Source organism: Sciurus carolinensis, chromosome 8 (assembly GCF_902686445.1).
Source record: "Sciurus carolinensis chromosome 8, mSciCar1.2, whole genome shotgun sequence".
Lineage (NCBI taxonomy): Eukaryota > Metazoa > Chordata > Mammalia > Rodentia > Sciuridae > Sciurus > Sciurus carolinensis.
Genome location: NC_062220.1, coordinates 123506693 through 123518734, shown reverse-complemented (window position 1 = coordinate 123518734; position 12042 = coordinate 123506693).

Here is a 12042-nt window from a genome sequence, read left to right as displayed (position 1 = left end):
CTGCTGGGTGAGGTGGTGCACACCTGTAATCCCAGTAGCTCAGGAGACTGAGGCAGGAGGATCGCAAGTTCAAAGCCAACCTCAGCAAAAGGGAGGCGATAAGCTATTCAGTGAGACCCTGTCTCTAAATAAAATACAAAATAGGTCTAGGGATGTGGCTCAGTGGTCAAGTGCCCCTGAGTTCGATCCCCAGTACCCAAAGAAAGAAAGAAAGAAAGGAAAGGAAGGAAGGAAGGAAGGAAGGAAGGAAGAAAGAAAGAAAGAAAGAAAGAAAGAAAGAAAGAAAGAAAGAAAGACTATCAAGCCTCCCCACATCCCGGTGGAACCACATCTCTGGTTCAGTTCTGTGAGACCCCTGGGGCTCAGACAGAAGTGATCCCTTAGACACCCTAGCCAGTGAGTGGCAGAGCCATCCTTTGTCCCCAAAGACCTACCTCAGGAAGAACCTGGATCTGAGGGATGACTCTGTGTCCCCTGGCCCAGAGTTCAGATTTCAGGACTTGGTGGGTACTGGCCTGCCTGGTGCCCAGGCAAATGCTCAATGCTATAATATTGACGTTTCCCACAATGATGATCATATTTTCCCCATCAGTGGAGACCCAAATCAATGGCATTTGAGTAATTGGAGATTGATTTTAATTAAGTCTTAGAGTTTTGTAACCATGCCCAACAGAGGACTTCTCTCAGCTGACTACAGAGGGGTGGTGGGAACTAGGTTCTTGCTACCTGATGAGAATTCAGGGAGGCCTCCTGGGCATCCTTGGGTCCTATGCTGGGATATCCCCACATTGACCCCCAGGACCAACCATGTCCTCAGCCCCAGACTATATCTGACATTCTGCCCCCATGAGATTCGTAGGCAGAAGTGGCTAGAGTGGAGGCCAAGAAGGGGACAAGTTCTAAGAAAAAGAGCCTGGCTGACCAGGGGAGCCCTGCCCAAGCCCAGCTTTCCTACCTGGACCTTAAACAGAACTGGGTCCTTCCTTTCCAACCTCAATTTCCTCAGAAGCACCTGAAACACTGCCATTTTATTCTCTTCTGTCACCTTATGGCCAGGAAACTGCCATCCACTCTCCTTTTACCCAAACCTTATACTATAAGCATCCCTGGGCCTCTGTTTCCCAGTACTGCCCTGACCTCACCCCTATTCCCACAGCCCTCCAACTGCAGGATAAAGAGGGCACCCATGGATTCACTGCTGGCCCCTTGCCTGGCACTTATGGGCTGTTTTTTGGGTGACTATCTTGACCTCCCCAGCTTATCATGATGCTGTCAGGAGCTGGGGACCCTGAATATTCCCTGGCCCCCAAATGGCAGCCACCCTACCTCATGCACAAGTACCCACTCCTCCTATCCAGCCAGCCTCTCCAGCTGACTCCCACCACCCACTAGCAGCAGGATACATTTAATGACACAGAAGAGAGAAGGTCATTAGCAGGAATGCATTATTAATGAGGAAGCCTAACTAGGCAGACCACTAAATCACTGGGTCTCATCCCAAATCCCTAAGGACTAAAGCGGGGAGGGCTGAGCCCTGGGAAGCGACTGCCAGGCCTCTGAGTGAGTCCCTGTGTGCTGAAGCAGCACCCACCCCAGGGGCATTTGAGTCTCAGGCAGGGGCTCAAAGACCACTGATATCATGGCCCTGGAAGCCTCCAATTTTTCCCTGCCACAGGCTGAGCCCAGTATCCACAAGAAGCTGCATGTCTGCATTGACTCTCAGAGCAGACATGGACCTGAGGTCCACAGATCCCAAGGGGCAGCAGGGCACCTAGTGGGGATCCACCAGATGGCAGCTCCCTGTGGCAAATATCTACAATACAGGGTGGCTCATGACCTTGGCCCTCTGCTCTCTTTCTCCCTGTCTACCCCCAATCTGATTCATCTGAGAGGGGCAACCCCCAGAAGCAAGGTCACCTTGGCACATAGTGCCTCCCAGTGACTCTACTCTGACCCTGACAGCCTAGCAATGAAACTCAGCACCATTATAAGATGGAAGCAGCAAAAAAAAAAAAAAAAAAAAAAAAAAGATGGAAGCAGCAGCCTAGACAGAATCCCCTGAGCCAGTCCCAACCCCAACCTAAAGGACTGCAAAGAAACTGTCTGCCTAACTTGACCCAGTGTCAAGGACTATCAATAACAAAAAAAACCTCAGCACCCATGATAGTTTCTGCCTTCTATCTCAAAACCCACTCTACAGATAGAGAAACTGAAGCAGGACAGGGGTGGACAGTCTCAAATACAGATCCAGGACTGGGACCAAACCTCTCCCAGCTACCCCAGAAGCTACTGCAGAAGTTGCCTTCCAGGACTACCCCACTAGATCATCAGGCTCCTATAAGGAGTAAAAACCAGTGGGGGAGGGACTTGTGGCAGCTGCTCAGCAGGCTGGTGAGAAGAGCAATGACAGAGGAGGAGGGGTGTGGGCGGCAGGCAAAACCACTGTGAAGCCCAAGGGGTCAGGACCAAGGGCACTAGGTACTTGCATGGAAAGGATATTTTCCTGGCACATGGAGAGAGGAGGGCAGGCAGTAGAGTATGAGGGGTATCCCACTGAAGAAGACTTAATGAGCAATCAGGCTCAGAGAAGCAGCTATCACACTAATGGCCTTAGGGCCTCTATTTCCATAGTAGGAGATCTGTGACAGGGTTAATGAGGAAGTATTGACCAAGGGACACTCCAGCACCATGACCCTGATCTGAGGGTCTGTGTTGGGGTAAAGACAGGAGGAAGTCAGGGGCCATGTATCTGACAGCCCCAACCTGGTCTTCAAAACCTTGGGCAGCCCTGACCTTCTCAGGCCTCATTTTATCCATCTAGATGTGACCTTGAAGGAAATAGAACTCTTCAAAATGGGAAATCGAGTCCAGGATCACAGCCATACCCACCTAGCCAATAGCCTGTGGGAACTGTCTCCTGAAAGAAAGCTTCCTTCCCACAGAGCCACCATTCTGGGCCCTTTATTTCTCTAGCAGCAATCTTTTCTTAAGTCTTGTACCTTGAAAATGTTAAACTCTCAAAACAAGTGCAGTTCAGTACCCACCCCACTTTGCCTGGTCCACAGTCCAGTGTCATATCTGCCCCATTGTCATCATTGCCATCACTAAGGTGATGATGACTCTGAGTTAGGAAAGAGGTGGCTATGGATAATCTGCCTCTCCTTTCTGGGGTTTTCTGCTGTTTCCTGGTGTCTTTGCATCTTTACATCTGGGGTGGTAACCCCAACAGGGGTGTCATATATCTTTCACTGGTATAAGGCTTCAAGGTCTCCCTACCAGGGGACCACTCTCTTCCTTTTTAGAATTAGTTCAGAATATTGTGGAGAAGTTGAACTTAGTCACAGTCCTGTCTTATCAGACTCTATCTCCTGATTTTTGCCCCAGCTGTGATCCTGCCCAAATTATTATTACCACTGGGGTTGAAATACAGCCAGGGCCTCCAAAGCACACCCACTCACATTTTAGTGAGAAGTGGTAGCTGGAGCAAGCCTGGTTCAGATCCCAGAAGCATGGTAGGGCCAAGCACCCAAGGTGGTCCATGAGCCTTTCTAACTTTTGTTTACATTTTCCCCTATGGGGCTTCAAAGGTGAGCGCCTGGCCTTCCTGGAGGGCAAAGTCTCTTTCCTTGTTCTCCATGTCCAGAGCTAGCTGGTCCAATTCTGAGACTCATGGCAGACCATGCAAAGATAGCACCAGTCCCCAGATAGGGGACAAAGTGACTCTGAGGGCTCTGAAGCTGTGATGACTCAGGATGTTTCTGCTCAGAGGATGGTGGGGGTTGGGAGAGCAAGATGGCAGTCAGCTGGGAGGGGGAAGAGGTAAGAGAAACCAAGATGAGGGAAACTTGTTCCCATGAAAGGCAGAAGACTCCCAGATCCTGTTCCACTCTGGGCTCCTAGTAGCTTCTAGGCCATAGTCCAGTAGACTCAGGATGGAGGGTGCCAGAATTCCTCTGCCTAGAATTGCCCTCTTCCTCCTTTTGCACATGAAGACGTCACACGAATAAATACTTAATTCTGTAAGCCTAGAGAATTAGGACAGAATCATGCAAGCACTCACACTTTAGTGAGAACTGGTAGATGAAGCAGACCTAGGCCAGATCCCAGGAACATTGTAGGACAAGTCTGATAATGAAGGGGTACACCCAAGAACCAGAAGGGTTGAGGCAGTAGGAGAATGAGGGACTGGCTTATGATGTCAGAGGATGCCCCAGTTCACTACCCCTGAGATTTTGGGATGGGTCTCTGACTCTTGAGCTAATCCTCTGAGACAACCCCATGGCCACCTTGCAAGCCAAAAAGAGTAGGAAGAGAGACAGGCTTCACTCACCTGGCCCAGTACCAAGCAGAGAAACCCCCTGCCTTTCTACTCATGTGCAGTGTCCTTACTTTGTAAGGGTGAATAACACCAACCCCTGGCATATAACATCAGGAGACAAGGGTGGCCAGAGGCCAGGGCTCTACCACCTTCTAGCACCAAGGTGCCCTCACAACGCAGGGAATCAGCAACTTTGATGGCTTTTTATTTAACTTTCTCTTTATCAAAATTACTTAGAAAACTATTAAGTGCAGTTATTAATCAATGAGTAATTATTATCCACTCTTGTATTAATTATCTGGCCATCGGGAATGTCACCAAGATTTAAGATTTTTAATTGTTAATAATATTTCCCAAACATGAGAGAGATTTAATGCACCTCCATATATTCTCCCTCTGCCCAGAGTGAGACAGGCAAGGGCCTTCCTGGTATAGGGATAGACCTGCTTCTTACCCACACTACCTGGCAGGGCTGCTTACCCACCAACACATCTTGAGTGCCAGCAAGGTTCTGGTCAATCCAGGATAACTGAATCTTTCCTCCAGTCATGCCCTGAGTCCTAGATGCCATGAGTGTGGCCTGCTCATGTTTCCCAGCCCATCCATCATGCATTCTGGACCTGTAGAAGCCAATATGGGTCCTCTATGAGGCCCATAAGCTGGAGTCCCCAGCACTGAGGCCTGCTAGTAGGATTATGTTGGGGAGAATGCAAAGTGCTGACCACAAAAAGATGCCCCACCCCCATGGTCCTACTGTCCAGTTTGCCCTACCATCAGATCCAGGCAGGCCTCACCACCACATTTAACCCTGCTGGAATCTCCAGTGTTCCCAATAGCCTTCAACTCTATGGCCAGAAGTACTAAAGGAACTTCCAGGAGAAACTCCACTGTGTGCCCACAGACTGACTCTATAAGGACAGAATGGGTTATATGAGTGACTGAGTAGGGCTGAAAAGCCAGGGGATGACATAGCAGGCACCAGAGATGATATTATGTGACCCCAGTGACCTAGCACCACTGTGGACTAGTTGCCCAACTCACCTGCTGCTATTTGTCAGATGACATAGTAAGGGCAACCCACCAACTCCAGTCCACAACACCCCTTATGTGGCCCTTCATGGGCATCCTGGCACTTTATCAGAGCCAACTAGCAGTGGGCACTGCATCATCCCATCTCACAGAGGAGCAAACCCTGGCTTATGGGCAGGAGACCAATACAGCAGACTGTGACCACTTTGCCTGTGACAAGTTCTGAGTAGCTGAGGCTTGTGAGATAAATGTGCACCTCCTCTGGCTGCCCTTAGCTCTGGGGAGGCCATGGAAGATACTCTTCCAGGTCTCTAGCTTGGGAGGATATGGTGTGGACAAACAGAAAGACCAGGGAACCTCCACCTACTCCCCTTCTTTTGCTGCTTCCTCAGCTCCAGTTTGGTCAACAACAAAAGGTTGATTTGTACTGAGACAGAAGAGGGCACTGGGGAGAGTGTCCATGTGCTGTGGCCCAGGTCCTTCAAGACCTGTCTCTGCCTGCCCATTTTCCCTCTCCACAATATCCACCCTCACAAACCATCGTGTGAGATACTCCTCAATTGCAATCAGACCAACATGGAGGCTCCTATACTGGAGCAAGAGCCAAGAGATGGAGAGTCTCAAATCCAGTGTGGAGCTGTTGCTATGACAGTGATAGTAATAGTGATGATGATGGTCACAGTCATAGTCATCACAGTGATGGAGCTGGTGGTGGTGGTGGTGATGATGGTAGTGATGATGGTGATGGTGGCGGTGGTGGTGATAGAGATGATGGTTGTTGGTGGTGATAACAGTCATGTTCATGGTGACAGCAGTGATGATGTAAATTGATTCTCCAAGACCCAGGGTTTTGTGGACAAGCAACTTATTTGTGCCCCAGAGCCACTGGGTTCTTTACCATCCTGGTGGGCTGCCCCTGGAGGCAAGAAGAGCGGAGCTCTGACTGAACCTGACAAGGCAGTCAGTATATCTTGAGCTCACAGAGAACATTTAATCTTAGTTAAAAATAAATAAGTGCAATTATTGGAAAGGGAAAAATAGCCTAGTATTTACTGCAAGTAAATCGAAGGTAATTACTCTGGAAAAAGTCCTCTTTCAGAATGCTAGGCACTGTCCCTCTTCCCCCTCCTGTCAGGTTTACATGGCAGGTGGGGTCACTTGCCAGGGCTTGGTGGGAGGGAACAGAGTGGAATCACCCTGTCCAGAGCTTCCATAGGGATACAGCTCCCTCCTGGCAATGCCCTGCTTCTCTGACCCACTGACTCCAGAATTCCTCAACATCCACTCCTCAGCCCCTGGCAGGATGTCCCCAGGCTAACACTTGCTCACTCTGTTGCTCACTTTCAGTGTGATCCCAGATAAACCCTGCACCAACAATGAATGAAGGTAGTTGCCCATGGTCAGTGGGTAAGGGAAAGTCACTGCTGGTGGTCAGAGCCCTGTGACACAGTCCATCTCTGTATGAAAGTGGGGCCTTGTCTTCCCTTCCCTGGCCCCAACCCATCCCAAGGGGTTCTCCATGGACACCTGCCCCACCAACATGGAGGTGAGCCCCATGTCCCCATAGCCTTGTAGTAAGTCAAGAACTCTGAGGTTTGAAGCCCCTCTGAGCAGGATGCAGGCAAGGCCAGCATCCTGCAGGCTGTAAAAACAAGAGTCAGAGAAACCCAAGACAAGGGTAGAAGTGCTTTCAGAGGAGGTAAAGCCAGGCCCAAAGTCAACTGCCCAGCTCAGTAAAGAACCCCAGACCCTGCTGCTGGATTAGCCAGGTCACTCCCCTGAGTCCGGCTGAGCAAGGGGCCCATGTGTCCCTGGGAAGTACCAAGCAGTCCCATCCTTCAGCCCAGGTTCTCCTCCCAGCCTCCTCCTTGGTGTGGCCCAGCTAGGCTGACCTCATCTTTGTCTTGTGGGTGCCTTCTCTCCCCTCACCTGGTCCCTGACCAGATAAGGTCACCTCCCCCAGATCCAACCTGAGGGTCTGCTGAGATTAGGAGTCCTAGAGGTGACCTAGCCCCAAAACTCAGGTTAGGCAGACTCAACCCTATGCCCCCAAATGGGTACCCACCTGCTGCAGGGGATGAGTGGTGAAGATCTACCATTATAATTAGCAAGAAATGTGCCACATTTGCCAGGGAGGAAAATCCCATCTTGGAAATACAAGTCGGATGTAAGTTCAATATCACCTGCGGGGCTATAAAACCCTTTTTCCAATCACCTGGTGCTGTTGGCTGCCAGCACCATTAATCCTAGAGATGTTATTTAGAGCCAAGACATCACTTGGGGAAAATCAAGTCCAATCCCCTAGAGGAGCTCCTGTCTGTCCTCCACAGAGGCCTGGGGAGATGGACATGCACTGGGTGGGAAAGGTGTAAGGACGTGCACTCATCTCTGGCAGTCATGAGACCAGGAAATCAAATCTCACTTCACTACCCTCCACTCCAAAATGCAGACCCTCACTTCTAAGCCGCAGGGCCCTGGAGATGGGTGCCTTGGCAGGTGTGGAGACTGAATTCAAAGAAGCCTGAAGGGAACCAGGGTGCACCAGACATCTCAGCCCCACTAGCCCTGCCTGCCCTCAGTGGACAGTCTTCCTCCTCATCCCCAAACCACTGGCCAAGCCCCCATCCTTCCCCCTTGAGATTGTTATCATCCTGCAGCCTATCTTTAAAAATCGTTTCCTTGATTACCAAGGGTAACAATGAGAACATGTAATTGAATCTCCAAGAAATTACCATTTTTATAACTTGCACCCAGTTCCTGAGATAAATTAAGTGTCTCCCTCGTACAGCAAGCCTGCTCATGGCACATCAGCAAGGGATTGATACTGCCTTTATCATCATTGCAGGGTCTTACTAAGAAGAATGCCTCGAGCTGCCTCCCTGAAGGCACCTGGTAGCTTCACAGCACAGCCCTAAGTGGGCAGTGTTTGGTTGGAAAGGCTGTAGCCAACCATAGGTTGGGCAGGGTGGGTGGTCAGTAGAGGGCTAGCTCCTTTGCCAGCTGGTTGAGTGACGGTGTGGGTGGTTGGTAGGAGGGCTGTCTTAGCCCAAATTCCCTATAAAACCAGGCCTGAGGCCCTGGCAGGAAAGTTATAGCTTTCTGGGAAATATGACCCAGGGAGTCAGAGAGAGGGAGAAGTTAGGGAAGCCAGACAGGATGAGGGCTATAGGGGGAGCAACTAGCCTGAGAAGAGAGGAAGATTTACCCTGCCTCCCCATCTTGTTGACCACAGAGAGCCCACTACCCACCCAGCTGGGTTGATATCCACAGGTACCCTGGCATCTCAAGTTCAGAATCTGAGAGGCTTTGCTGGTAGAGAAATTGGAGGCAAGACTGGGTACAGGGCCAAGGAGTAGCTCTGCTGTATGTCCGTCATAGCCTGGTCACCCATACTCAGCAGGGGAACTGCCAAGTGAATTGGGCAGCAGGTGACCAGTTGTTTGAATGGTTTGTTAGTTTATAAGCTGGTACATTGGTGAGTTTGGTGATAACAGTGGGTAAGTTCATGTCTCTCACTGGCCAAGGGACCATTTGGTGGTGGAGAAACTGAAGCCTCCCAGACTGAAGACTGAGTTTGCTATGAGTGTTGGTAATCTGTGCTCAGCAGAACCAACTTAAATAAAGGACCCAGTAGTGAGACTGTTCAGGAGAGAAAAATAATAATAATCCCTAAGAGTAGCTGGGACTTGCTGCCTGTTGTCCCACTGTAGAGGTTTGAGTACTGTCACTGGAATGGAGGATCTGCTCCTGGGGGATGGAAGGAGGTGAGACCCAAAAAGCAGCCTCTCACCTTGGATGTATAAACAGACTTAGGGTCAAGGGCAACACTCTGGGGTCACCAGGAACCTGGAACACAGGCTGGAAAGGCTGACTTTCTGAAGAGGCAGGTGGCCTCTGGGAAGCACCCTCTTGCAGAGCCAGCTGAGGAACTAGAGTAGGGAAGACCACAGTCAAACACAGTCAGCACCAAGAAAGGGCTAGATGTCCCCATCCAGCAACTGTGCACCCCTCTGTACTCTCTCCTGTTTACCCCCACTTCCCCTCACTCTCTTCATCCCCCTCCATAAGTCAAGGGCTTGCCTAAAACCTTGGGGGTGAGTGCCTGAGACCCTCAGGATCAAATGGCAGAGCATGAGGTCAGTCCACTTCCCAGCCCTGTGCTATGGGCTGGGGCAAGGGAGGCCTGCAACAGTCCCTCATCAATACAGGAATCTGTGGGTGAAGAAAACAAGACTATCTAGGGTCAAGGCTATACTCAGGCCTCATTGAGAGCCGAGGGTTGAGAGAACCCCATTCCCCAATCCATAAGTTCTCAGAGCACCCCCAGGCCCTGCCCACTCACCTCCACCCTCCGGTCATCCCAAACAGGCCTATTTCCCCAGAATCTAGACAACCAATCTGGGCACCCCACTCCTGCCTTGCACCCTAGAGCCTCCATCCCACCAGGAAGAGCCCAGAACCCTGGCCTGGCTCCAGGAGTCAGGACATGTGGAGCTTCCCAGAAGACTTGATGGTCCAGGCCCAGATCAGGAAGGTGCAGGGCGGGCTCTGGACCCCATGGAATCTGTACTGAGACCCCTCCCCAAGGGCCCTGAGTCCAATACACAAATAAACACTTCAAGTGGCAACCTTGGGACCCTGGTGATAAGAAGAAAACATGGTAGGTAGAGCCTTAGGGCCACACACTAAGTGACCATGTAGTTACTCCAGAACAGTAGCCCTGTCCAGTCTTCCTAACGGGTCATCCCAGACCATGGCCTAAGGCATCATCTCTCTAGGCAAAGTACCAGCCTCCCCTACCCTGCCTCTAGGGCCCTCGCCTTCCTTGGTCCTCCCCAGTCTTGCAGGTGATCCTTACATGCAGTTTTCTTCTCAGAAACCCTGCAGGTAAACTGTATCCTGAACCCCACTGACCTCCTAGAGGATTTTGGATGCCCAGGTTTGCCTTAGCACTGGGCACAGTTTTCTCTCCACTCCACCCTTAGCACCCCATGAAGAACAGTACCAAGAACTTGGGCCACTCTCTAGCCAAGGTCTCACAGACCCTGGGCTAATGATTCACATAAACTGGCCAGGGTTATAGTGAAACTGGACAGACCTGCTCACATGGTCCTAAGACCCTGGAGAGGGGAAACATGAAACCATCTCAGGGAAGGCGAGGGGGGCCATAAACAGTGCTGGGGTGAGTCTCAGGATATTTTATTTTCGTTTGAATAGTGGGGAGGATACCTTCAATCTAGCAAGAGAAGTAGCTAGCCCCTCACAGAAACCACAGATCCAAGTGGAGAGGACCCAGCACTGGTCCTGACTTACTAGAATCTTCAGCCTGAATGACTTCCCCTTCTGCCCCAGCTTCCACTTCTCAGGGGGCTGCCCTTCCAAACCTGGGTACTAGGTTCCAGAAATTTGATTTGGTCTGCAGGCTCTTGGCTCCATCTGGTGGTAGATATGGGAACTGAACTTCACTCTGGCCAGCACCTTCAACCTGGAAGAGGGCAGGCCAGTCTTTGGCCACTTGAGATGGGTTCCTCACCCACCAATAGTCTCAACTGAATGAGAAGGTCCTGTTTCCAGGGTAAAGAAACCACTTTTGGGAAGTCACAGTCTGGCACTGTACCCTAAGCTGACAAACAGTCCAGTACCCAGCAGGAGCTGGGCAAAGCAAAGGGGAGAGCAGGGTGAACAGTAACCCCAGTTTTTTACCCCAGTAAGGTAAACTTGGCTCTGATCATTAGGTCCTTCAGTCACACTGGCTTCTCAGGCAACACCATCCAGCTGGAAGGGGACCAATAAGGGGACAAATAAGGGGGACTATGCCTCTCTGAGTGAGATCCTGGGGAGGGGTGTCCTCTGGGCTCAGGGGTGGGTACATTCAACTCACTCACAGTGACCCTGAAGCACAAGGGCCATGGAAGTCCCAGCATACTAACTCTCTAGGCCTTGGAGCCGTCAACATCCTGGACTGACTGTGATGTATTGGGGCTGTGTTGTTCACAAGAGGATTTTCTTTGACATTCTTATAATCTTTTCAATTCTTAAATAAAAAATGTGAGCAGCAGATATCCAGAGAGTCATCTGGGAGGGGAGACAAATGATCTGCCACCACCAACACCTTAGGAGCTTTGTGGCCATGCCAGGGACAGGGCAGCCTTGAGGCATGCCTCCCCTTCCTGAATCTCAGTCTCTGAAATAGTAATCCCCAAGAGGACTGACTGCATGGACACATCCTCCACCAAAGGCCCTCTTTTGCTTACACCTCATCCCCAGGACCCAACCTGTTCTGTCCCTGTAGGCTGGGGAGGGCAACAGAGGCCACCCAGCACTCAATGGCACATGTCCTCTTTCCAGAATGGAGGTACAGCACTCTCTGCCTTCTGGACCTGGAATGGGGTGTTCACTCCTTAGCCACCCCATCCGTCCCTGACCCAGCCTTCAGTGGACTCATTCTCCTGGCTATGAGTCTTGGGGTGCCTGAGAGGCCAAACCATCCTCAAAGTTCCATGAGCCCTGGCCAAGTGTCACTCTTCATGTCTTAGATGCTCAGAACAAAAGGAACTTGCTCCCAAGCACATCCAGACTCTGGGAAGGTGGTGAAAGGGGCAGGGAGTGACCTGAAGTTATAGGTGAAGGGAGGCAATGCCCACAGGAGGGTTGATCCAGAGAAGCTGGGAGGGACTGAGGAACATTTCTCCAGG